At 41.8% G+C, this 26,581-nt stretch overlaps 1 long non-coding RNA gene across 1 annotated transcript; it reads right to left on the reverse strand.

Annotated features, from left to right (window-relative positions):
• Positions 1–19,361: 19,361 nt before the first annotated feature.
• LOC118124706 lies at positions 19,362–26,581 on the reverse strand. Its single transcript, XR_004698761.1, has 4 exons — positions 26,364–26,581; positions 24,928–25,109; positions 19,802–19,901; positions 19,362–19,490 (listed from the first exon to the last, which is right to left on the reverse strand). It is a non-coding gene; the product is annotated as an uncharacterized LOC118124706 (long non-coding RNA).

Consider the following 26,581-nt stretch of genomic DNA (forward strand, 5'->3'; position numbering starts at 1 on the left):
GAGGACAGACAGACTGTGCAGGGATTCTTGCACAAGCAAGTACCAGCATAAATAACATCACAACAGTAACATCATCTGAAAGTGAAAATACAGATTAGGCATTTTGTTAACTCTTCTGAAAACCTGTTTCACATTTGTATATCATTACTTGTAACTCTGACAGCACAGAATAATAGTGTTGTCTTATGTTCAGCTAAAGACTCATTAGTGAATAGACAGTATCACTGCATAATTATACTTATCTTCTAAAGTCTGCTTTTGCAAAAACTTGCAAAAACCTTTCATTCACAGTTTCCTGAAGAAGTTTTGTCAAGAGCGAAAGCTTGTATTTAATTACTAAGGGCGTTTTCACACCGGAAACTCTGAAACAAGGTTCACGTCTTTGTTACAAATGATCTGGTTAGTTTTGAGTCTGAAAAAGGGTTTTCACAAGGCAAACAATGTGGAACATGGTTCAGTTGGATCAAGACAGGAATCTTGAGGGCACCTTTCACACCTGGTATTTTGACTCGTACTAAAATCTAAAGGTTCGGACCAAACAAGGTGTGAAAGTGCTCTGACTTACTGTTGACAAGCAAAAGCCTAAGCTTTTTTCTTGCTCATGCAAAAAATTGTAAAACCCAAGCTAAGACATCACTAATGCGGTTCAAACTGTTGATTTTGTACTTACCCACACAGGCAGCATCCATTCAAGGACTGTAATATTATTCTCACTACCAGGAGCAGCTAATGCTCCCGATGGGCATTAGTGAAGTCTGCAGGGAGGATTGTGGAATATACATTATGTACATGAAGGTTCAGTGAAAACATATTGCAGTGGTCAGAAATCCACACATCCTCCCCAAAACTCTCAGGATGATTCGGTGTGTGATGGATTTATTTTATTCAGGCAAAGTTAATCTGAACTTCAGCCAAATGGACATGTCTATTCCAGGTATTTATGAAATTAATTCTGGTCTATTTTAGTTCTATGTTAGGGTCATCATGAGTCCAGCAAATACCCAGTTTCATAAATATCTCCAGCCTGGTTTCAGGTTTGAAAGCAGAGAGTGGGTCTGTGATTGGAAGGAGATGGAGCAGAGCATCATTACTGAGCATCATCTTCAAGTCCACTGTGATTTCAGAATAAACGATTAAACATATTAAATTTGGTATTGAATGAATAAATAGGCTATTTGAAGGCTAAATCCAATTTTCTTCAACATTCCCCTGACCTTTAGTGGCAAGAATTGGGTTTGAAATCATCCGCTTCATCATGGTCGTGTGTGTGTGTGTGTGTGTGTGTGTGTCTGTGTGTGTGTGTGTGTGTGTGTGTGTGTGTGTGTGTGTGTGTGTGTGTGTGTGTGTGTGTGTGTGTGTGTGTGTGTGTGTGTGTGTGTGTGTGTGTGTGTGTGTGTGTGTGTGTGTGTCGCCTGAGTCTATGACTTCCTGTGGGTTAAAACTGGAGAGGAAGTTGTATCCACGCGCCACACAAAATCAGGAGGTGTTATTTTCGTAACAGGACAAAAACAGCTCCCAACAAAGACATGGCAATGACAAAGGAGCAGAAATCAATCAGCCGTGACGGCTCTATTGTGGAAAGTACTTGAGTCCAAGAACAAGTGAAGACTGGGTGAGGTTTAGCAGAAGAGGAAAAAACACTGCTCACCGCTGTGTGTTACTCTGAGTGTCTGTATTCAATAAAAATCTGAGCACGCCTCGTGAACACAATGCAATTAGAGTTTGTGATATGAATCAAATGTTGTTCCCACAGTAAAGCTTCAATTACAGTGGTCCTTCCCCTTAATGGTCACGAAGAGAAGAAAATCTGACTTTCTGAAATGTTTGTAGGAAACGATTTCACAGTGGTCGATTCCAGAGACTTGGGATCTCACAGAAACTCTGCGTTATCAAACGTGATTTCAGACGACAAACAGACATGGAGGAGGATCTATGTCATCAGCTAGCTGCATGTGTAGCGAAAAAAAACAAAAACAGAGAAAAGACTATGGATGAAGTCATGGCTGAGAAGGGGGAATAAGAACATCCGCTCGGCAACACTTCCCAGTCGACTTGTTCTTATTGGCTATTGTGAGTTTATGCTCAGTATTCAGTCGGAGCTGACTACCCAGATCGGTTGCACTATGATTATTTTGTAAATCCCTCACACTTCAGGATTATTTGGGCAGATAATCAGCTCAGACTGGCCTCCAATCGGAATTGAACGCCTCCACGAATGTCAAAAGGGGCGAATCTGGTCAAAAATCCACCCGGTGGTCATCCTATAGTATAGAGCAGCCCTAAACTCAAACAGATAATGCTTTGATGGTGCCAGATGAAGTAAGAAGACCACAAATGTCATGAATCATTAATAATAATGTTTATTGTCTGTACAGAATTCAATAGCATTCCATTCACTTCTCATAATGGTCTATTGGCACAAGTTCACTATGTACATGCCAGAAATTTATATTTTCCAAGTCTGTAATCCTTTATAATAGCAGAATATGCAAAGATTGTGAAATTTTTACAATATGTCTCAATAGATGTGGAACAACACTAAAGCTTTGAGAGATGAAAACGTACACATTTGCTTTTATCAGCCTCCTGTTTGAGCTGTGGACCTAAAATGGCTGTGTGTGGTGTGTATAACATTGTGCAGGTGGTGTGACTGCTCTGAGTCTAGAGATCCAGACTGTGCCTCCTCAACATCAGCCCTGCCGGCCCTGTGACTGCTACAGGAAGCACTGACTGAAGGCTCATTAAGTTATAATAGTTGTAACAGCAATAAACAAGCAGACAGAGATAGATGCTGATTTCTTTTTGCACTTGGCTCTGACTTCCATAACCACTAATGACGTGTCGGCTCATCTGCCAGAAAAGTGCCACTGCTGCACCTCATGCCACTAAAAGGATTTCTCCTCGACCCTTGCAACGTATCCTCGCATCAGACCTACACTCTCCATGTCTCCAACAACCTGGTGTGATGAGATGAGCTGCATTTCTCTTTTTCACATATGACTCCAGTGAGTTTAATGAAGAAGTGAGGAAAGGGATGAGTGTAGAAGCCCAGAATAACACATTACGGTATAAGACACATGATTGATGTGACCACTGATTACTCAAATGACAGCGTGTGGTGAGTGGACGAGCCTGCTTCAGAAAGCACATGAATCACACAGAATCGAGTCACGTCTGGCTTTGCATCAGCTTGAATGATATCCACTCGTTATTATAGCTACTGTCTCGGACACTTGAGACTCTCTCCAACAAACACTCTCTGCCAATACTTCACTGTCACTTTGTAAATAGGAGCCAGTCTCAAGTCAAACAGCTGAATGAATATTCCCTATGGCATCAAACCATCAATACCTCACTGAGAACATCAATGTTTTTAGACGGGAGAGTCTGACTATGTGGAAAATGGAGTGATGTGATGAAAATGTGGCGGTAGTTCAGGTAAAGCTGTGGCAGGTCACCTGAGAGCGTGAAAACACTGAAAGTATAATTACACTGCAAAGGCATTAAATTGTGATTACACCCGATTGCTAATGACCTTTTATGTGACATCAGTAAACTGATGTATGCAAGTCAGTCGACTTGAGTCAGCCGCCATGGCACATGCTTGTACACATTCACACACAGAAAGGTTTTCAGTCTACGTGGAGAGGATGTCGGCCTCCTGGACTAAGATAGAGAGCTGGTTCCTCAGGAGTGTGGTAGCTGAAGGCTCTGCCCGCCATTCTACTTATGGAAGTCTTGCAAAGAAGATGATGAAAAAATGATTGAGGCCACAGGGGTGTAATTTCCCTACCTTCCACACAGTTCCTGCTCCTTGCACAGATTGGAATTTCATTCCAGTGAATCAATCACAGTTTCCACATACATTTTATCATAGTCAATGTTGGGTTTTTTCCTGCTAATGCTCTTCTACCCATCAAAATTAGTTATTTAGACATGAGGAGCACTATGGAGCCAGATACATTTATTTACCAAGCAGGGAAGCTCTACAAAAAATGAACCAAAAATTTTGAGTTAAATTAAACGTTTTATGGAAGGATAATACTGAATTGCTTTCAAGTGCTTTCAAGTGATTGTGTGGTGGGTATAGGACAAATACATTGATTCAGTTAAAGGCTTTAGTTTATTAAAAGCTAGTTTGTTGGCTTATGATTCACGCGGCTGTATCTGAGTTAAACAGCCTGAGCCTCTGAGAACCAACCGTGTATGATCATGTATACATTTAAATAGATGTAGTGTATTGGCAGAGACTGGGTCCTCTGCTCTTATCTCCTCTCTCATGCTGTGGTCTGTATAAACAGTAGCGCATTTTGGGAGAAATGTGTCCACAGAGACTCTGCTGCTGTGTTTGTTCAAAGTTTTTTAATGACAAATAATTTAATCATCCCATAAGTGTGTGTATGTGTGTGTTGTCAGAGTTAAGAACAGATATATAGTGGTTAGAGTTCAATTCAGGGGAGTGAATGTAAACAGTGGAAACTCCTCATAAGTCTAGTGAACTTCATACGTGTCTGTGTGTGTGTGTGTGTGTGTGTGTGTGTGTGTGTGTGTGTGTGTGTGTGTGTGTGTGTGTGTGTGTGTGTGTGTGTTTGTGTGTGTGTGTTCATGCATGTGTGTGCTTTAAACTCTCAGAGCTTATCACCACAACATGTTCCTCTATATGTGGATACAAGACAGTTCACACTTTGAAATGCAAAGCCGCATTTGGCACAGGCGCCTTCTGAATTTCAAAGAGCGCGAGGCGGTGTTCAGATTCCCACAGGGACCGTTCCAGGGCATCAAAGCTGCCGGGCCTTGTGACCTCACCCAGTTTTATTACAGAGAGTGAAGAAACCAGAGCAGAGACCAATAATGTGATAAGGATTGTCTCAGAGGAGAAACATGTGAATCAGCAATGGTACGATGGGAGAGTTATTGGATCTGCAGGCAAATATTTGCTTTCCTCCTTCTGTCACTTTGCAGCTCTCTAGGAGTTTTATTCACCTGCCAGAACCTCTCAAGCAAACAAACACAACTGTAACGACAACATTGTGTAGTTGTTGGGTGTTATACTCATTTTTAGTGCAGTCGTTCTGGAGTCTCTGCTCGTTGCCTGGTTTGACTACAACTTTTTTTTTATTTCTAAGGAGATATAACATGTTAAAAATGCTTAGCTTTAGAGGTGCTCTAGATTTTGTTATCAGCAATAACTAGAAGAGCACTACAGAGCTCAAACCTAATCCACGACAGTCTCCACATTTAAATCCACTAGATCAAGATTTTTATTTGGATCTGCAGCAAATTGCACACACCTAAATATGTCTGATTTTTTCATCAAAATCCACAAATTACTCTCTGAGAAATCAACAAAAATGTCGAAAATGGCCTATCTTACAATGTTTTACAAAGTGAAACAAAAATTCTTCCTTTAAACTCTCAGAGCTTATCACCACAACATGTTCCTCTATATGTGGATACAAGTCAGTTAGTTGTTCTGTTTTTGTGTACTGTTGCTAACTCACAGACTAATGAACAAAAGCATGTGAATCATAACGGCCTTGATGAAGGTAATAATAAATGAACAGATCTGCACTTGAGCACAATAATTGTGGATTTCATTAAAATTATCACAGTTATGATGCATTTGAGATTGGACGAATTTGCTCAAGGCCGAACATTGTTGCTGTGGACGCTGTGTTTGGAGGAGAAGGAATAATTAGGCTCATCATCATGTGTAGACATTTAATCAATCAGGGGTCGCTGTTATAAACTCTTGACGTGCATGTGAGTGCAGCGTATATGTAAGTGCGGTGTGCATGTGAGTGCAGCATACATTTGGCGTGCATGCATGTGAATGCGGCGTACATGTAAGTGCAGTGTACATTTAAGTGTGGTGTGCTTGCCTCTAGAATAATCTGCCAGCCTCTCCTCTCTGTCCCCAAGGCTCTTCACCACTTTGCTGCCAGCACAGCTGCATTGTGTCTGTCAACTGTTTGTTATCACGTCTGATTAATTCATACGACATGTCATACATTCTTGATGTATGTGTGTATTGTGTGTGTCATGTGTGTTGCTGTAGAATTATACAGAGGATCGGTTTGGAGAGGAACAGGGGCTTTTGATTATTATTCAATTTTCAGTAAGTAGTGTGTGAGCCTTCGAGGTCAGTGACCACGCTCAAAGATTCATACAAAGAGAACAGAAAGTCCGTGGAGAATTGAAACCGCCAATGAGCCGAATCAACATGAATTAATTGAGCCGATAAACAAGAGTGCATCTATTAGTTTTATAACCCCCAGCTGCTGCAGCACTGACACCATCCCTCCTCCTCCTCCTCCTTCTCGTCTAAATCCCTTCTTTGTTTCATGCTTGCATCTGTTGCTGTTCTTCTTATTCTTTACTTCTTGGTTTATCACAGACCCGGTTCCAGAACAAAATCATTTAGTATGCATGGTGGTGGCTGATTGTGAACACCTAAAAGTGATCAATGTGCACCAAAAGGTGATTAGCATCGAGTCTGTATATATTTTAAATGGCTTTTATCTGCAACGTGCGAATACATGCAACTTCATCTCCTGCCGTGGTGATACCAAAGGCTTGACTTACTTATACGTCTTGTGTGTTTAATACCCATGTTTTGCTCTACATTTGGAGACTAGACTGTAATTAACATGATTTACCGATTGGTTATGAAGGGTCATAAAACTGGAAACAACAATGAAAACAAGGTGTTCCCTGATGGACAGATTATGCTGGAACACGTCTCTGAGAAGTTGTAAACAGTAGAAAGTGGGTAGGAGGTGAGTTTATTGACAAACCTACACAGGCGCCTCTTTACCAAGGTCAGCTGGCACATGCAACTTCAACAAATCAACTGGTGGTAGTGGGAGTGAGCTGCTGGTAGACGGTGCTAAATTTGAGACAAACTAACTTTGACTGGCATCTTCATAATGACTGTGTTGTCTACGTGATCTGATGTCAGCAGCTGTGTTGCAGCAGTGTTCAACTTCAAGATATAATATGTAAGAATCCTTCATTAAAATTTCTAAAAACAAGTCAACCTATGCATTTTGTTGACTCGTGTATTTACATTATCCAAATGTTTCCAACAGTGTTTAAACCCAAAGACGTCACCGCCTATATTCAATCTAATGGCACATTTCATATCGGTCACCTTTTAATTCAATTTAATCATATCTACTTTAGCTAGTTGGCCACACGGCAGTTTTTTTCTTCCCACTGTTTGTATTGGTCATTGGAACTGGATCGTGATTGTTCATTGCCGTTTGTGTAACGTGAATAACAATTTCATAAATTACCGTATCTGTAAACATGACTTGCACGTGAGTCACGTCAGGTATATTTTCTTCAAAAGTGGTGGTGAAGACAACAACTCTCATGATCCCATGTTGCTACACGATGTTGTCAAACTATTTTTTTTGTTTTAATTGGGAGATCCCGAGCTATGATGGCTAATTGCAATACAACACGTGCAAATAGACAAAACCCATGTTGAAAAAGGTGAAAACATCTTTATCAATTCGACAACACACGCTAGGTAAATAGAAAATATACTCACAACGCAGAGGAAGTGTGTCTAGGGCAAACTACAAAGTTATGAACATGCCTGTGACACTTTAGCCTGCAAACGATGCTGATTCATTGAAGAGGCCCCACTAGCAATTTAATGATGAAACATTTACGATTCATTGCTCAACCAAGGGTGCAAAATATTCAACTGAGCGTGCAATGCAGTAGCAGATCCAGCCATTTCTGTCTCTATAAACTCTTAACTTTGTCAGTGTCCGAGGAGGAAGCACTGACACATAAGGAGTAAGGAGGTACCCTGAAGCTGTTTCTATTCACACCTCCTCATCAGGAGGCAAAGAACTGATAATATAATAATTATAATACATTTATTTATACATCACGTCTTGAGTTGTTTCTTAAAACTATCAACAGAAGAAGCTTGTCTCATGTGTAGTGGGAGTTTGTTCCAAACCTTTGGTGCATAGCAAGAGAAAAACTGCTTCCCCAAACCTTTTATAGTTTGTTTTGGGGATATTGAGGAAGTCCGCGGCAGACGACCTGAGGGAAAGGTTTGGAACATAATCCGATAAACAGTCAGAGATGTATGATGGTGCTGTACCATTAAGAGACTTACAAACAAATTAAATAATTTTAAAATCAATCCTCAGGGAGACTGGAAGCCAGTGTAAAGACGCTAAAACCGGAGTAATGTGATCTCTTTTCCTATTTCTCGTTAAAACCCTGGCTGCTGAATTTTAAAAGTTGTAGTCGATCAATGGATTTTTTTTGGTAATCCTGAATGTAGTGCATTACAGTTGTCCAGGCGAGAAAGTATAAAAGCATGAGTCCTTTTTGGCATCTTGCAAGGTTTCTTAAATGATAAAAGGCAATCTTTGTGACATTGTTTATGTGTGAATTAAGAGTTCAGTTGTTGTTTTCTCTAGTATTACTTTCCTCTGCTCAGTGTGTGTGTGTGTGTGTGTGTGTGTGTGTGTGTGTGTGTGTGAGAGAGAGAGAGTACAGTGGTGGAGACGGTAGGACTCCACTGGAAATTTCTCTTTGCTTCAGACCGCTGATCCTGAGTCTGGGTCTGGATGTTTTGGTCGTTATCACAGAAGCTCCTTTGACTTTCACCCACTGTACACACACACACACACACACACACACACACACACACACACACACACACACACACACACACACACACACACACAACACACACCATGTCATCTGTTATGTCTATGAAAACCTCTTGCTGTGCAGGAGATGGAAAATCCAGGACTGGGTTATAACAATGAAGTCTCATACCTTCAGCACATTTATCTCCTATTTTGTCAGTAAATGAAAACATGGTCACGGCTGTACATTTGTCAAATTAAATGAAAGATGTACGACCTCCAGTTTATCATTTTAATAAGACGAGTGATAAATGATGTTTTTTTTCCCTTAAAAGCCAATATCCTCAAATAACTTAAAGGGGACATAGCATGCCCATTTTACCACAAGTTGATATGGTTCCTTGGGGTCTTAATGAAATGTCTGTAACATACTTTGGTCAAAATACCACAAGGATCATTTAAAACAGCACCCTTTTTACCCTGTATAAAACAGCCCTCCACAGAGTGACCTGTTTTGAGTGCCTGTTCTTTTAAATGCTAGTGAGCCAGCTCCCCCCTCCCTCCTCTCCCCCCATGATTTTAAACGATATAAATTACATATTTTATATGATATAAATTATCAAATATGCATCCCATACTTTGTATTCCCCTTCTGTTGTCCTGGAGTTTTAATTTTCCCAATCACATAATTAAATGTCCCCCTCTGCCCATCCACTACAAGCACACAAGCAGACAGACAGAGAGAGAAAGAGAGGTGGGGGGGGGGGCTATGAAGACCATCATTTACCCCCGACCAGCGCGGAGAAATGCACGTCCCGTGTGAACAGCCAGGCGGCTGCGCGCTTGAGAACGGCGCTGCGCTGCCTCGCAGCGGCGCTTCCGCGTCCGGTGTAAACCCGGCGTAACGAGTGGGGGGGCTCTGTTTGTGACAGTGTTACAGTAGCGCTGAACACTGCGGAAGTCTTCCACACTGCTGGCTGTGTGGCGTTGACACAAATTCCAGCTCACGCATGGGAGAGCGAGCGGTCGCGCCCGAGCAACTGCTGCAGCCTCCCAGTCCCAACGATCCAGACAAATGCCACATGTGAGTGAATCGCGGGCTGACCAGCGGAGAAATGCGCGTCCCGTGTGAACAGCCAGGCGGCTGCGTGCTTGGGAACGGCGCTGCGCTGCCTCGCAGCCTTGCTGCGTCCGGTGTAAACCCGTCGTAACGAGTGTGGGGGGACGGGGGGGGATGAGGTGGGGGGTGGGCCAAGGCCATGTAGGGAGACTTCCAGTACCTTGTTACGACACAAAACCCAGGAAGCTCAATCGAGTCACTCAAGCATGACGTTTCTGACTTAGAGGAACCATAACAAAACGCGCGAGTGTTTTTTCCCCAGAGTTTTTGGGTTGGTAGACATGCCAGATACCCACATTAACCTGTAGAAGCACTAACAAAGTGGAATTTGCATGCTATGTCCCCTTTAAACCTCCTTTTTTTCCACGCTCATATTGAATTTGTTTTCTATTTATAGGTGAAGTAGGGACACGGACAAGCTAAATAGATTGTGAGAAAAAAGAAAGAGAGAGGGTGATGGAGATAACACAGCAAGAGCAGATACAAAATATGAGATATCTTAAATCAAGGCAATAAATCTTTTTTATGAATGTTTATATATGGGTTTGGGTTCTTCCATTCTTTTAAGCTTATTTTATTTATTTTCTTGCAGTTTTCTGTGTGTGCAGTGTGTGGACCCCTGCCCCACCTAAGCCTTTCCACTAGGCCCATAGACTAAACACTGATGATAACACGGAGTATAAACTCTTTTCTATACTAGGTATTTATGGATTCAAATTTATTAACACAACCTAGAATGGTACTCATTATAGTGCATTCCTCTGCCAAGGCCCACCATCCATTTATTATTCCCTGGGAAAATGATGGGAACTTTTGCAATGTTAAAGAAAATTTTAAAATATCCTGCCTCCACCCCTTTGTCCAGATCTGTGCCAAAAGTGAATGGGTTCTTTTTTGTAAAATATCCCATCCTTCCACCAAGTTTCAAGACAATTCTTTCCGCAGACATGGGATAATCCTGTTGAGAGACAATCCGAAAAACAGCAAAGAAAACACAACTCTCTTTGGAGAACGGACCTTCTACTCAGAAATTCGGAAATACTTTTTCGGCCAGCCGAAGGTGATTTTGTTGCTGCAGCACCGCAAATGGCAAGTCCAGTTCTTTATACTGCCCCCACGTATTCCTATTCATGTAAAAATGCATCACATTACTGAGGCTTAAGATGCTGTAACTGCTGTTTAACTGTGATGTAAGGCACCAAAACCACGGCCATTAAAACTGAACTCGATGAGCCTGAAGATTTATTCTTGACCTTGGAAATAAAAGTTTTACAGAGACTTTTCGATCCCAAGGCCTACCTACTTAGTGTGTAAAGCTTCAAGCTTCATCTTGTGGTCTTCCTCAGTGACTTTGAGGTTTTGGTTCTGTGTTCACAGACAGTTGGTAGTTTGTTTCCAATGTTCTTACAGTCTCTCGTCCCCTCTTATTTCACTGAACTAGCATTTGATAATTCATGTCAATGATGTCATACACCACTAAGCTTTCTTTGGCCGGTCCTTCCAGTCTTTCGAGTGTCTGCAGAGATCCTAAGAGTGTTCAGAATGTTAAACGGAGGTAACTGTGGTCACTGCTGATTCTTTGGTATTTTAAACATTGGCTGCTATCAGTACATCAATGTAAAATGAATATAGCCCATGCCCTGGATCAGATGGCTTGATCCAAAATTACAGTTTTCAATCAATCATCAATCAAGTTTTATTTCTAAAGCCCATATTCACCAATTACAATTTGTTTCATAGGGATTAACAAGGTGTGACATCCTCTGTCCTTAACCCTCAAGAGTAACAAGAGTAAGGAAACACTACCAAAAACCCTATTAGCAGGGGGAAAATGTAGAAATCTCAGAGAGCCACATGTGAGGGATCCTTCAGACAGACGTGCAATAGATGTTGTGTGTAACTGAACACATCAACAAAATAACAGTCTTTACAACATTGATTAGAAGAAACAGTTTTTAACACAATGGAAAAGTGTGTCAATATGTATACATAAGAAAATGTCTGATAGAGATGAAGCGAGCAGCAAAGACAATTGAATTGAGGAGTTATTGTCAGTAATGGTAGAATATGTGAGTAGGCGTACTGTATGTCAAGCAGTCTTTTTGAAATCATAGTTCACGCTCAGCTGCCACCAGGATCCACAGTTTTCTGATGTGTGGGATGAAAAATCTGTCAGATTACTATCAGGCTGAGACTATTATCTGGAGAAGAAAAGCAGATCTGTAAAGTCTATCCTCTTTAGATTTGTGGACATGGCTTAACTCATAAACAGGTACAGGCTGCAACAGAGGATAAAAAACAGCAGATCAGGAAAACCAGGCCGCAGCACTAAAAGCCTATAGGCACACAGTGTCCATATTCCTCCCATTACCTTCTTTTTCATCTTTTTTCCTTGCTTATTACTCTTTAATACATTTTCTTTTTTGAATGTTTTTTTTGTCATAATACATTTGAAATGTAGATTATTACATTACATTACATATCTTTCAGCTGATGCTTTTATCCAAAGCGACTTCCAGTAAGTGCATTCAACCATGATGGTACAAACCCAGAACAGCAAGAATCATGTAAATACATTAGCTTAAAAAAAGCCAAATTACAAAGTGCTACATGTAAGTGCCATATAAGTGTAATTTTAACTTTTTGATTATCAGGGCCATCATCTTCTTAACCAAGGTGTAGTCGGAAGAGATGTGTTTTTAGCCTCCGGCAGAAGATGTGTAGACTTTCTGCTGTCCTGATGTCAATGGGGAGCTCGTTCCACCATTTGGGAGCCAGGACAGCAAACAGTCGTGATTTTTAACAACTCCTGGATGTAGACTGGGCCCGATCCGTACGCAAGTACTAGTGTCTTGAAGTGGATTCGGGCAGCCACTGGTAACCAGTGAAGGGAGCGAAGGAGCGGTGTAGTGTGAGAGAACTTAGGTAGGTTGAAGAGCAGTCGAGCTGCTGCATTCTGGATGAGCTGCAGAGGTCGGATGGCAGTAGCAGGCAGACAAGCCAAGGGGGGAGTTGCAGTAGTCTAGGAGTGAGGTGACCAGAGCCTGGACCAGAACTTGTGCCGCCTTCTGAGTGAGAAGGGAAGTATTCTCCCGAAGTTCTGCAGCATGTATCTAGAGACACATCTGAACTAGAAGTCCATGTGATCCAAAGCCACGGTGTGAAATAACTCAGACTTGTCGACTGACTTTCCCCAATCCTCTTTCTCATCACTCACCCATTTCCACCCTCTTCCTCTGTCATCAACTCCATAAATCTCCATCTCAATAATCCATAAAAGGCAGTTAACTCTGGGGTTAGTCGACCGTGGAAGATGTAGGGTAAGTTAAAGGCAGAATGACAAAGCCAGAGGTGAACCTAAAATGTGGTGTCCTGTAACATAAGGTGGTCAGCTGTAAATTCAATTATGTGTGACTCTTTAATGAAATGTGAAAAATGTCCTTTGAAGGTGTTATTGAGATTTTGTGAAGCACTTTAAAAAAACAGGAACAAATTGTATTTGTATATTCTGTTCCTGCTCCTTTTCTTCAGAAGATGCAAAATTCAAACTTTCATCAGATGAGAATCATGAAGCTGATTGATAATTGTACAGTGTTGTTTGTTGATGAATCACAACCAAGGCAGATAATCAGACAGATTTTTTTTAAACTCAAGATTAAATGTGCTCCATCCTCTGTTTGATATTGATTGATTGCTGTCAGTAGCAGTAACTTATCCACCCCACCAACTGCATTTAGTCCGTTGGTCATGTTTGTTGGGGAATGATAACTAGACAAGAATTTCTGAAAATGTCTGGACAACTGGAAACTTTTTGGATCAGACGCGTTCACATCAGGCAAGGGTCTGGGCACACCAGGAGGCAAGACGTAATGTGTTATTCCCATTCGGAAATCATGTGGGTTTTTGTTACAGTACATCGACACTGGTGTCTGCCCTTAAAAGCTTCATAGTTCTCTTTCCAAGTTTACATCTTTATCTGCGTCTTCTACATGTATGGCTCCTCTTTTTCATCCTGAGATATTTGTATTCTCTTTGTTTTTCATTTCATGTGTTATAAACATCATCAACGCACCCACTCGCTCGTGGGGTATATCTCCTCACACAAACCTGCTGTATTCTCACACTGAGTTTTATTAGTCGATGACAACTGAAATACTCAGGAGAATGTCCAGAGCATTTGCGTTCTCACATACAGCGCTGCTAAACTGTCATTGAGGTAACGTACCACATTGTGCTGTCTTGCATTTAATGATAAGGCTGGTAGGTATTGTAATGACAATGTTCATCCTGTAGGTTTAGCTTGTTAGCATCCACATATGCTAACTATCAGTTTAGCAAATGGCATTAGCTTTGTAGGTAGCTTACTTGGTAATTAACCTAGTTACTGAAGTTTTGACCTGATATTGGCGCTAGATGGAAAGTCAGGAGACGAAAGTTATACAAATTATTCCTGAAGGAAACATGTACTGTATGTCTGCACCAAATATCATGGCATTCACCAAAAATTTGACGAAAATAAAAAGTCAACATTATGATTGCACTTTGTGACATTTCCCTCTGAAACACAAATGTCAACCTCATGCTGCTGCTGGAAAGGTCAGGACATCTAGTATTTGTCGAAAAGTTTCAGTCTGGACCAGAGTGATGGACCAACCAACAGCCATCTTATATGGCTAAAATTATGATTTTCTATGAATTCTCTGATTTATAAGAAGATGATTTCCTCAGTGTCCCGCCAAACTTCTGATTGATTCAGCATGGAAATATATTGTATGTAGTGATTCAGGAGGGTTTCATGGGACTTTAGGGGCCCAGGCCAAAGGGAACTGAAAAAAGAGAACACATGAGACCAAACCACATCATATATATATCATCTAATCTTCAATTCAAATTTATAACCATAGCGACTGCAGACTGTGCATACACAACACAATATGCTAAAGTTTAAAACCAAACCCCCAACCACCGTCCCAGGTGCATGTACACATGTACAGCTGAGAGACGCTGTACACCCTAAACAGGTCGTCAGTATATTGCAGGGATGACATTCACACTTATGGTCAATTTAGAGTCTCCAATAAACCCCATCTTTGTGTCTTTAGATTGTGGGAGGAAGGCAGAGTCCAGAAAACCAGCATAGAAATGGGGAAAACATGCATACTCCACACAGAAAGACCCCGACCGAACCAGGATTTGAACCGAGCACCCTCTTGCACCACCGTGTATTAATCATAATTATCTCCAAAAACCAGGCAGGGATGGCAGACAAGGTCAAATTCACCTCGAGGTTAGGAACAAGATGAAGTGACAAAGCATTATCAGAATGATTTGATGGTTATGAACACAACGTGCAGTGAGCGTCTCCAAGAATCATTATTTTTGTTCCTGACTGAAGCACCTCAGTTAATTAGCTCTGCCCTCCAGTGTTTAATGATTCACTCTGTTTTTCTCTCATGTGGCGTCACTGACTTTGAGGCAACACCTTGACATGAAACATGACCTGTCGTCAGTCTCAGGGCTCAGTCACAAGCCATTTTGTTTGCTTGTTAATGTTGATTCGAGCTTTAAAAGTATTCAACTGAATTTGTGTTCTTTTAGGTTTTCAAACAGGGGCACTGACAAAGACACTTTCACAGTCTGTCTGGATGATTGAGTTTGGATAACCTCCACTCCGGCCAACCACAGCGTCAAAGACAAAGAGATTTTTCACAGTGTCTGTGATTGTCCTAACACTGCAACTGCAGACACATTTGGAGCTGATATTTATTTAAACTGACTTCCTCCTTTGCCCTCCATCCTTTTTTGATTTTTTTTTTCTTTTGAGGATAAAGTACATCATTTTTCAAAAAGTTCTTTAATGATGTGAATAAGAAACCATCAGAAATCAATCCACGAGATGATTAATGACACAACCTAATTGCTTAAAGGCTCTCAAATAGGTATTTGATGAAAAAATACTTACAAAACACCCACTTCATTACTGAAGGTAGCCACTTGGTTGCTGTCTGCTTTTGTTGCTCCCATGCATGGGTTTTCGTAACTCTTTAAACTAGTAAGTCAAACGTTTTCTTAAGTCAATCTATAAAGCTATTCTAAGACTCTCGCGTTCAAGATTTGGGAAATATATTGGGGATTTTTATGTATATATTAGAATATATTGGAGAGTTTAATGAGAAGATGATGCCAAAAGACAGTTAGCTTAGCATAAGCTAAATACTGGAAATAATGGGAAGCAGACAGGCTGGTTCTGTCAAAAGAAATCAAATTCTGGAGCCATAAACATTTTAATTGACTTCTGGTACCTTCCAAGTGACAACTATACTCCAAGAAGTTGCTTCTCCTTGCCAACAAACATTGCATCACATGACACCCCCACTTTCACTTTGATTTGTATTGTTCTGTGTAACAGAATAAATAAACAATTACTTTGTAAGACGACTGGATTTCTCAAAAGCAAGAATCCATGTTGCCAGGCTCCAAGCTATCCGCTTGTGGCCGAACTACAGAGGTTTGAGAGAAACAACAGTGGTTTGGGTTTAGGCCAATCACAACCAGTTAGATTAATGTGTAACAAACCATCAGGTTAAACAAACATGACCAAACATGTTATTGAGCTTAACCCTCGTGTTGTTCCTGGGTCGGATTGACCCAGAGTGTGTCTGTGTGTGTGTCTGTGTGTGTGTGTGTGTGTGTGTGTGTGTGTGTGTGTGTGCGTGCGTGCGTGCGTGCGTGCGTGCGTGCGTGCGTGCGTGCGTGCGTGTGATCATCCGCAAGCCCTGGCCGGTCAGGGTTAGGGTTAGGGTGACCCAAGGATTGTCATTATCCAATTCTCCTGGGGTCATTGAGACCAATGGATTGGCATTCTCGATTCTCCTGGGGGGTCATTTAGACCCCAGAGAGGGCGCTGTGTTGCTCTGTGGGGTCATTTAGACCCACACCTGATTCCAATTGTAATCTCGGGGGGTATATTAGACCCACAGAGAAGCCGGTGTGCCATTCTCCCTGACCATGGCACGATGTCACGTCAGGAGCGTTTCACCAGAGAACAGGTTCTCCAACAGCTATTCTCCCAGCAACAATCCTCTGAACCCGAAGAGGACGCGAAAGAGCAAAACCGAGAAGCGGACGGAGAAGCAGATGGAGAAGCAGACCGAGAAGCAGACCGAGAAGAAGACCGAGATGACGAAGACGACGACGAAGACGACGACGAAGACGGCGACGAAGACGAAGACGAAGACCCAGTGGCTGATGCTGCTGCAGATTCGTCATCCTTGGAAGAAGAAGAAGAAGGACAAGACCACGGCACCACCACCACCACCACCGGACTCGTGGAAAGAGAGACCTTCCTGTCAAGAAACGGGGAAATAACATGGGGCGTACGGCCGAGAGGAGGGCCGCTGCTCTTCCTCCTCCTCTTCCTCCTCCTCTGCTGCGGCTCAAAGCGCCGCTGCTACGTCCATCGGGGTCCCCCCGGGCCCCATGATGCACACGATGTCCCGCGCCGGTGACCTAGCCTTGACGTTCCGCCTGTTCGTCACACCGACGGTAGAGAACATCATCCTGGAGATGACGAATCGAGAGGGTCGTCAAAAATACGGTGACGAATGGAAAGGGATGGACGAGACTGACCTGCGCGCCTATGTAGGGCTGCTGATCTTAGCGGGCGTGTACAGGTCCCGGGGCGAGGCCGCCGCCAGCCTGTGGGACGCCGAGAGTGGCCGGGCGATATTTCGTGCCACGATGCCCCTAAAACTCTTCCACACGTACTCCAGACTGCTGCGCTTCGACGGCCGCGAGACGAGACGCATGAGACGAGCCATGGACAAATTGGCGGCCGTGCGAGAGGTCTGGGACGCGTGGGTGGCGCGGCTACTGCGCCTCTACAACCCGGGGCCCGAAGTGACCGTGGATGAGCAACTGGTTCCGTTCAGAGGTTAGTCCTTTTTTTCATTTTTTTTAATATTATAATTATGTTATGTTATTATGTTATGTAGCTATAGCTAGATAGCGGCTGCTAGTCCTCGTCCTCATCTCCTCTCCTCTCATCTCTTCTCCTCCTCTTCTTCTCCCTAGGCCGGTGTCCTTTCCGACAGTACATGCCCAGCAAGCCGGCGAAATACGGGATCAAGTCTTGGGTGGCCTGCGATGCAAAATCCAGCTACGCTTGGAAGATGCAAGTGTACACCGGAAAGCCGAGCGGCGGACGTTCAGAACGGAACCAGGGGTTGCACATCCCAAAGAAAAACAGGAACGTGGTGCTCCTGAGCACACGGCATGCCGAGGCCGACGTCAGCGGCCGCGAGGACGGGAAACCGGCGTGGACAACCTAGACAAGGTGATCGGAACGTAGTCGTCTTCCCTGGTCATCTTCCACAACATCCTCGACGTCTCTTCCTATAACGCCTTCGTGATATGGAGAGAGATCAACCCCGACTGGATGCCGGGCAAGCGGAACAAGCGGAGCGTGTTCCTAGAGCAGCTGGGAAAGGCTCTCGTGACTGCGGGGGAGCGCATCCCCCGCACGGAAGCGTCCGCCGCGGTTGTGAAGGCTTTAAAAGCCGCCGCCGCCGCACGGAGAGCTCTTGACCACGACGACGGCGACGCTCGACCCGAGCGTCCGGCCTCCTCCATAGCCCTAGCAGCAGCCCCGCTCTGGGCGAGTAAGAGGAAGAGGTGTCAGATATGCCCCAGGAAAAAGGACTGTAAAACTCACACCGTGTGCCGTGGGTGTAACAAATACATCTGCAAGGGCTGCTCACTTGTCTATTGCCCTGCGTGTGCGTGCTAATATGTGGTGGGCTATGTGAGGGGGCCAACAGCCGGGGGAAGCAGGGACAACACAAGGGTTATGAAGTGCGTGTAGGTGTATTTTGTTACCTCCGGATATAGCTTTAAATTGAACACACAGGCATAAGAGTGATCTTCTCATCTAAATCTTTGTAAGAAAGTAATTCAGACTATTCCACCAAATGTCAAACTACTTTTATTTGACTGTAGATCTTGGTGACTGGTTACATATCTACATCTTAAAAGCCTGTTTATTCACGTAAACATTATGTGACTAAACAGAGGTGAGGTTTAAGACAAACAGGTCAGTCAATTAAGCCATTTTCAAACCCTAAAGCGAACCCTTAATTGGCTCAAGACTTTGTGTGAAAGTTTCCTTTCACACATGAGCAACGCAGCGAAATCTCCGGATGATTCCAGTGAGGGGTGGTGTAGCAGGCAGAGGCAGGATGTAATGTATGTTTTCCTCTGCGGAGATCATTTGTGTTTGTTTACAGCACACCACACATTACGTTATTACATTTCATTTAGCTGACGCTTTTATCCAAAGCTACTTATAATAAGTGCATTCAACCATGAGGGTACAAACCCAGAACAAGATTCAAGCAAGTACAATTTTCTTCAAGAAAGCCAAACTACAAAGTGCTATAAGTGCCATATAAGTGCTACTAAATATATATATATAATTTGTTTTTTATCCAAGGTGTAGTCGGAAGAGATGTGTCTTTAGTCTGCAGTGGAAGATGTGTAGACTTTCTGCTGTCCTGATGTCATTGGGGAGCTCGTTCCACCATTTAGGAGCAAGGACAGCAAACAGTTGTGATTTTGTTGAGTGGTTAGCTTGCAGTGAGGGAGCAGCAAGCCGATTGGCATGACCGGCGGTCATTCTCTAACCAGGTCATCGGTTCGATCCCAGTCTTCCCCATCTGCATGCCGAGGTGTCTTTGGGCAAGATACTGAAACCACATAGAAAAAAGGTGCTGCCCATAGTTGCACTGTATGAATGTGTGTGTAAATGGGTGAATGGAAAAAAACTGAACTGTAAAGTGCTTTGAGTGGTCAACAAGACTAAAATGTGCTGTAAAAATAAATACAATTTACCATTCAGTGCATTTCTGAAAGCAGCGTATGTGACTTACATTATCCTGCTTTACTTTTTAGTGTGGTGCTTAAGCTAAGAACAGTAAAGCTTCAGACGTTAAAAGAAAATTCACAATTTATTCCATGACCAACACTGAAAAGGGATTCACCAGCTTAATCTACTCACCATCATCCTTCCTTTAGAACGTTCTGTGTTCCTATGTTCTCTCTGTCCATCCATCCATCCCTCTATCTGTCTGTTTGTCATTTAGGGTCTGCTGCAGGGACTGAAGATATTGGATTGATGAAAACAAGGCCAAGACAAACAAGAATGGAAAGGAGGTTGAAAGATCCCTTTTTATAAAAAAAAAAATAAGAAAGAACTAGGTGATTTCTCTATTATAAAAAACAGCATGAAAGAGAAACTGCAAATGCAATGAAAATGCAAAATATTTGATATGCATCAGGATTTTTATAAAATGAAACCCTTCAGATTATGTTTTTTAACCAACCAGCTTATTTAAAACGACCCCATTGTTCTGAAGGCTGTATGGCTTTGGTTTAGTCTTTCCATGAGTCACCAATGCTGCAGGCTATTGATCACCCACTGAATAATTAATGTGCATGTGCAGGAATCAAAGAGAAATGCCATCTTGAAGTTTTAGCTGTGGAAATAGGAAACCTCTGTTTATTTCTGATCTGTGCATGTGTGAATGTAACAGATTGCCATTGCAATGATCGTTCACATACATGCATTTTCTCAGCCCTTCACAACGGGAGTCATGTTTTTTCTAAATGTAAAGCTGTGAGATGATTTGAAAGCCTGTGTTTCTAGTCCTTGATACAAAAAAATAGAATGCGAGAGGGAGGCTGAGGAGGCGACGCGAGAGGCAGAATTGATGTTTCTATTCCATGCAAACATAACTGCTTCTTTAAGACATACTTCACAAATTAGTTCCATCGAGCTGCATTTGGCTTGTTTATTTGGATGTTAATTTAGTTGCTTTGCCTGCCTAATGTCTGTAATTATGATAATGGACTAATATGAGGGCTTTTGGCGCCGCGCTGTGAATGTGCATGACAACGTGCCTGTGAGCCATAACTTAATATCCATACAAGTGCGAATTTCCCTCATCACTCGATATTATGCTTTTTTGTTCATTCTTTAAAGCTCTGCTTGATCGACACACATGAAAAATCCTTCTATCTCAAAGCACATGCTGAGAGACGCTGCAGATTGCTTCATGCATGCTCCAGTTTTGCACTCAAATCTCTTGTAATGCCGGAGAAAGAGAGGGACTCCTGCTCAAGAGATGTGGGCATTGTGAGATGACTCAGAGAAGCAGTTAGCAATGCAGAATCATACTGTAATTAACTCAATGACAATATTAAACAATATTCAGTTGTATTAAAGCAAGCATATGACAAAAAGATTTTAGCACTACGTCTCGTTATTCATCCTTCATATGGTAAAGAGGGATGAGTCACAAATTTCAAGTGGTTTCACATAGCTCAAATCATTTCCAGAAGATAAAACCGGCGGTCTGCAGATAAGGAAACTCATCTGAGGTAATAAAGGCAGCACAGCGGCTGAGTGGTTTGTTTTATTGCCCTGTAACCAGAATATGAACTAATCTTTCTCCTTCTTATGTCCTGTTTTTGTCACAGGCGTGATCAGATGTTTTGTCGCCTCAGTGTTTTTAACATGTGTTTTTGTCCTGACAACGCATGGATTGATTCTTTGAAGATTTTGCTGGTCCATTTTGGGGGGGTTTCTCTCAGGTGCTCCACTTTCCACCAAAACTCCAGTGACACGAAGGCTTGATATTTCTTCGAAGATAACAAGGAAGAAGAATCTTTGCAGAGAGAAGTGACAGAAAACCCTGTGATGTTTGTGACTGATGCTGCTCCTAGTTTCATGAATTATTTTCAGTGACATCCAGTGGTGATGTTGCATATTGTAACCAAATGAATACCACTTGCTTTATGAAATCTTCACACAGGGAAAATTTACGTGCATTAAAACGGGGGAAAGGAAACATAGTAGGACCTCCTCGTGATCAGTAAAACACAAAACTGATACAATTGGTTCAATAGTATCATAAAGTGAGTAAGTGCCACAACTTGAGTGTCTGTTGATTTATATTCAACTACTGTGACTTTTCAGTTCACTTATTATTTAAGACGACGCCACTGAGGATTGTAGTTTGGTGAAACAGTCCAGCACATCACGTATCTTTGAAACTACTGTACTAATCGGTGTGGAGAAAATGTTCTAGGTGTGGACAGAACATTTTTTCTGAGCATAAATACCATGCATAACAGATTGACAGTTTACTTCGTTAAAACCAACAGATTTAATTTGAGCCCAAACATCTTGTGACCTCTGACAGTTTAAATGTTTCATCTTCATCACCTCACCTTCCCTGTTTAATGTGTGTAGCAGAGTGAGGATACCTGAGCCTGTCGGGCCCTGACGGATCCTGAGAGGAATCGGGTCAGGCTGGGTTTCAACAAAAATTCTGAAATCAAATTCCAGCTGCAGTTGATTCAATCACCTTAGGTTGGTTATCTACTTGATTTTTTATCAAGGTGAAGGCGCCTCCGAGGAGGATATCAGAGGACATTTAGGCTTAAAACTTGGTGTAAATGATGCCATTTCGAGTCGAATGTGAATGTCGGGGCTTGCGGACACTTGGATGACACCACACGAGCAGTATGGAGGCATGTTACCTTTTTTTTTTGTTTTATTACGTCTGAAGAATCAGTCACAATTGACTTCATTTGTATTGGATTCGACTGCAACGCTGTTTACCCCTGAGACTCCAGAAGTGTTTTGTGGACTCAAACACTTCACCCACCACTCCATCAGCATAGTGGTGAGATAATGAGTGAATTTTTAATTTTCTGTGAACTATCCCTTTAAGGTCCCTATCCCTTTAAACTGTAAAAGTGCCAGTGTTTGGTTTGTGTGTTCCAGGCCACTGTAGAAACACAACGGTGCAACATGGCGGAGCCGCTCCTGATGTACACGGAGGACAACATGATTATTGCTCCATTCCATTTCTGCCGACAGATCCCGCTAAAGCTTTCACACTGGTTGTTTAATCGTTTACTCAAATACAGTGCACAGCTGAGATATCTCATACAGTATTCACTCAGCATCAAATGAATGTTTGAGAGCAATCAATCTTAACTATCTATATAATTGCAGCAAAAAGAGAATCATCTTTTACAATAAAGCTCATCTGTGTTTCCTAAAGAGGAAGGAGAAAGTAAAAAAAGCTGCCAAACTATTTCCATGTGTGTCAATTACATTGTTATATGATTCCCTCCGCTACATCCTGCTTGTAAGATTTCACCTTGTTAAATGTAATATGTGCTACATTTACATGTTTAACACACTAAAGGCAGCTTGTATGTCCTATTCATCAAACACATAATGACGTTGTTACACATAGTCAGAGCTGTACTGACAACCTTCACTCGAGATGTGACTGAAGTCATTAAAAAGATCTATGACTTGATTTCACTTTTTGCATCAGAACTGTTATTATACTGCAGCTATTGTCTATGTTATTACATTTCTCAAAAAGTGGACAAAACTTAATTTAGACATAATTTTGGAAAACGTGTCCAGTGTTTTGCCGACATTTGTTTTGCATGCTGTCAACTTGTGTGATGCTGTCAACTTGTGTGATGCTGTGAATAAAGCACTGCAGTCTTGTTGAGCCTAAAAATGTTGAATGTTGAAAAAAAATTATTCTTTCAACAAGCACTTGGTATTTATTTATTTATTTATGTAGTTTGTATTTCATGCAGTGCCATGGCTCTGAAATAATTAGATTTTGGTTGGACTCTTTTTGATTATGGACTTTTTGCTTACTGCTTGTGTTTGGTTGTTTTTCCCTGAGTTCTCAGTTTCCTGTTTTATTTTGAAATGTTGCTCCTTGTGTGTCTGTAGCTTTATTTCCTGCCTTTTTCCTTTTTCCCCTTCCTGGGGATAGTCTGCACCTGATCCTCTTTTGTTTCACCTGTGTTCAATCATCCCTCTCTCTCTTGTGTATATATGTCTCTGTGCTTCCCTTTGTCTTTGTTATGTTTCCAGTGTCATCTTGTTCCAAGTGATTTGGTTTCAGTTATATTTGGTTTCTTTCAACCTAGTTTTTGGGACTGTGCATGCTTTTGTATCTTGTTCTTTTGTAGAATTATTTTTGCCTTATTAAAGGACATCTTTAGATATTTTAGTGGCTCCTGTGTTTGAGTCCTGCTTTTCCCCAATTCCTGACACATATGAGAGTTCAGATCATATATTATGTAATTCATGTTCATGTCTGTCTTGATCTTAAGGATCTGCCCCTGCACAGAACCAAATTTTTGCTGACGTCATCACCTACAAACCAATTGACATAATTTCTTAATTACCTCTTAATAGTGGCTTTTGACTGACTAATCCAGTGGCTGAAATATCTAAAACATCAATGTGTTTTATTATCAGATTTATTAAGACTCTGTGAGAACTGTCACTAAGATCATGAGAGTTCACCTCTGATTACCTGCTACATATTCATGTCAAAATGGCTGCCATTGACCTGCAGCATTGCCAACAATGCCCTACATTAAAGAGATAGTGACTTTTCTAAATATACCAAACAGCTAAATTCCAGAAAGTAAACACATTTCTACATCTCATATCATCATATTACTGTAACCTAATGGAGCCTTTAACTCAGTGTGGCTGAATTAAGAGAAATTGCATTATAATGTTTTTTAATACTAGCCCCTTTTACTGTTTCATTCACATTATATTTATCTCTATTTCCCTTATATTTTCTCTTCTCTGTTGAACATCATATGAAAGACAACTGTTACATTGGGATGCATTAAAAGAGACTGAAATGAAATTTCGAACGTTGAACCTGAGAGGAATAAAATGAAAAAACATCCACATGCCTGTGCATTTACATGTATTTTTAATTAAACTCATTGCACACCCACATATTATATTTCTACCTTTTTCTTCAGTCAATACATTATTGTATTTGCCTGCACTGCTACTTTGACTAGCAACAATAGCCAATAGCTAAAACCACTTTCATTGTTTTTTTTAAATCCCAGAGGTTTATGCAGAGTTCAACTGTAACTCATGTATTGCGTAAACCTTTATTCACCTTTAACATTTAATATTTGTGTGAATATGTATGTTTTGATCATTGTGACACAAACTTATGATATAATAATACAGTATGTTAGAACTAATACAAACAACACAAACTATAAGTCTTGTTAGAAAGTGAATTAACTTGTTTCTACCTTCGCTTCACCAGTTTTTATTTGGTCCTTCCCCAATTCCATTTGTACTTGAAGTCTTTTTCTTGAAGTGTGTGTGGACATAACTGTGTGTCCTTTCAAAGTGCTGACCACCCTCAGATGTTTCCAACAGACTGGGTGGTTTCATGACTCCCCTTAATGACGAGGGACATATCTGGCAGCTCCTGCGTAAAATGACAAACTGATGGTCAGGCGTTCCCTTCAGAGTAACATTTAAATCACCTTGAAATTTATGAGCAGTAACGGTGCTAAAGGCAGACTTGCGGCCTGTGTGTGTGTTTTTTCCATGTGTGACCTTCTAACGAAGCATGCTGTGGGAGGAAAGGGTGGATTAAACTGGGCCGATCTAAAGCAGGAGACGCAGTGATGATGGTCATGGTGGTGATGAGGGAGGTGAGACTGCGAGAGAGAGATGAATGTGACACTATAGGAGAAAGTGACCTGAGGCGTTAAGGGTTTGATGGAGCATTTTGAACATATGACATCAGGATATGTTAAAGGACAATATGCATTGCACACTTCATATCCACCCAAGGAAAGGAAGGGGCAATTTCAGCAGTACCCGTGTGTGTGTGTGTGTGTGTGTGTGTGTGTGTGTGTGTGTGTGTGTGTGTGTGTGTGTGTGTGTGTGTGTGTGTGTGTGTGTGTGTGTGTGTGTGTGTGTTGTGTGTGTGTGTCTGTGTTCTTTAATTGCTCCACTGTCCTCCGGCATCCAGAGGTCTGTTAAAACTTAATGCGCTCCTGAAAAAAATCTGGATAGATATCAATATTTTAAAAAAGGAAAATGAGAGAATGGTTAAGACTCACCCAACTACAGGCTGTGAGTCACCATCATCTTTCATGAGTAAATCAGCCTTAAGATATATATATATATATATATATATATAAATATATATATATACATCCTAATTATTTCTCAAGATGAAAATAATTCACAAGGCAAACACATATAATTCCCAGGTGGTATATTCAAATGCAAATAGGTCTGAGATAAATAAACACAAAAATATATATTTTGTAAAAACTCATGAAGGTTTGATGATATTGGTACAAACATCTTTATAAGCCATAAAATGTAATGTGTATTATATGTAAATAAATGCATAGAAAGGAGCAAAGGCCGGTAAAGACACAGGGACAGAAGGTGAGTGGGATAGGAAGTGAATGGGATCACCTAAGAATAACAGATCTCTACAGCCCCACTGTGGATATCAGGTGTAACTACAGGCACTTATTGTTTCCACTGAAGGCCCATAATTCGACTGAACGGCCACTTTGTTTTACTTGATTCATTCACATAATGATCCAATCATTTCCAATTCAAAGGTCTGAAATCAGTTTAACCCTTGTGTTGTCCCTGCTTCCCCCGGCTGTTGGCTCCCTCATATAGCCCACCCCATATAAAAAAAAAGACTAACCTCTGAACGGAACCAGTTGCTCGTCCACGGTCACTTCGGGCCCCGGGTTGTAGAGGCGCAGTAGCCGCGCCACCCACGCGTCCCAGACCTCTCGAACGGCCACCAATTTGTCCGTGGGTCGTCTCGTGCGTCTCGTCTCGCGGTCGTCGAAGCGCAGCAGTCTGGAGTACGTGTGGAAGAGTTTTAGGGGCATCGTGGCACGAAATATCGCCCGGCCG

This window comes from Hippoglossus stenolepis, chromosome 2, assembly GCF_022539355.2.
Source record: "Hippoglossus stenolepis isolate QCI-W04-F060 chromosome 2, HSTE1.2, whole genome shotgun sequence".
Classification (NCBI taxonomy): Eukaryota; Metazoa; Chordata; class Actinopteri; order Pleuronectiformes; family Pleuronectidae; genus Hippoglossus; species Hippoglossus stenolepis.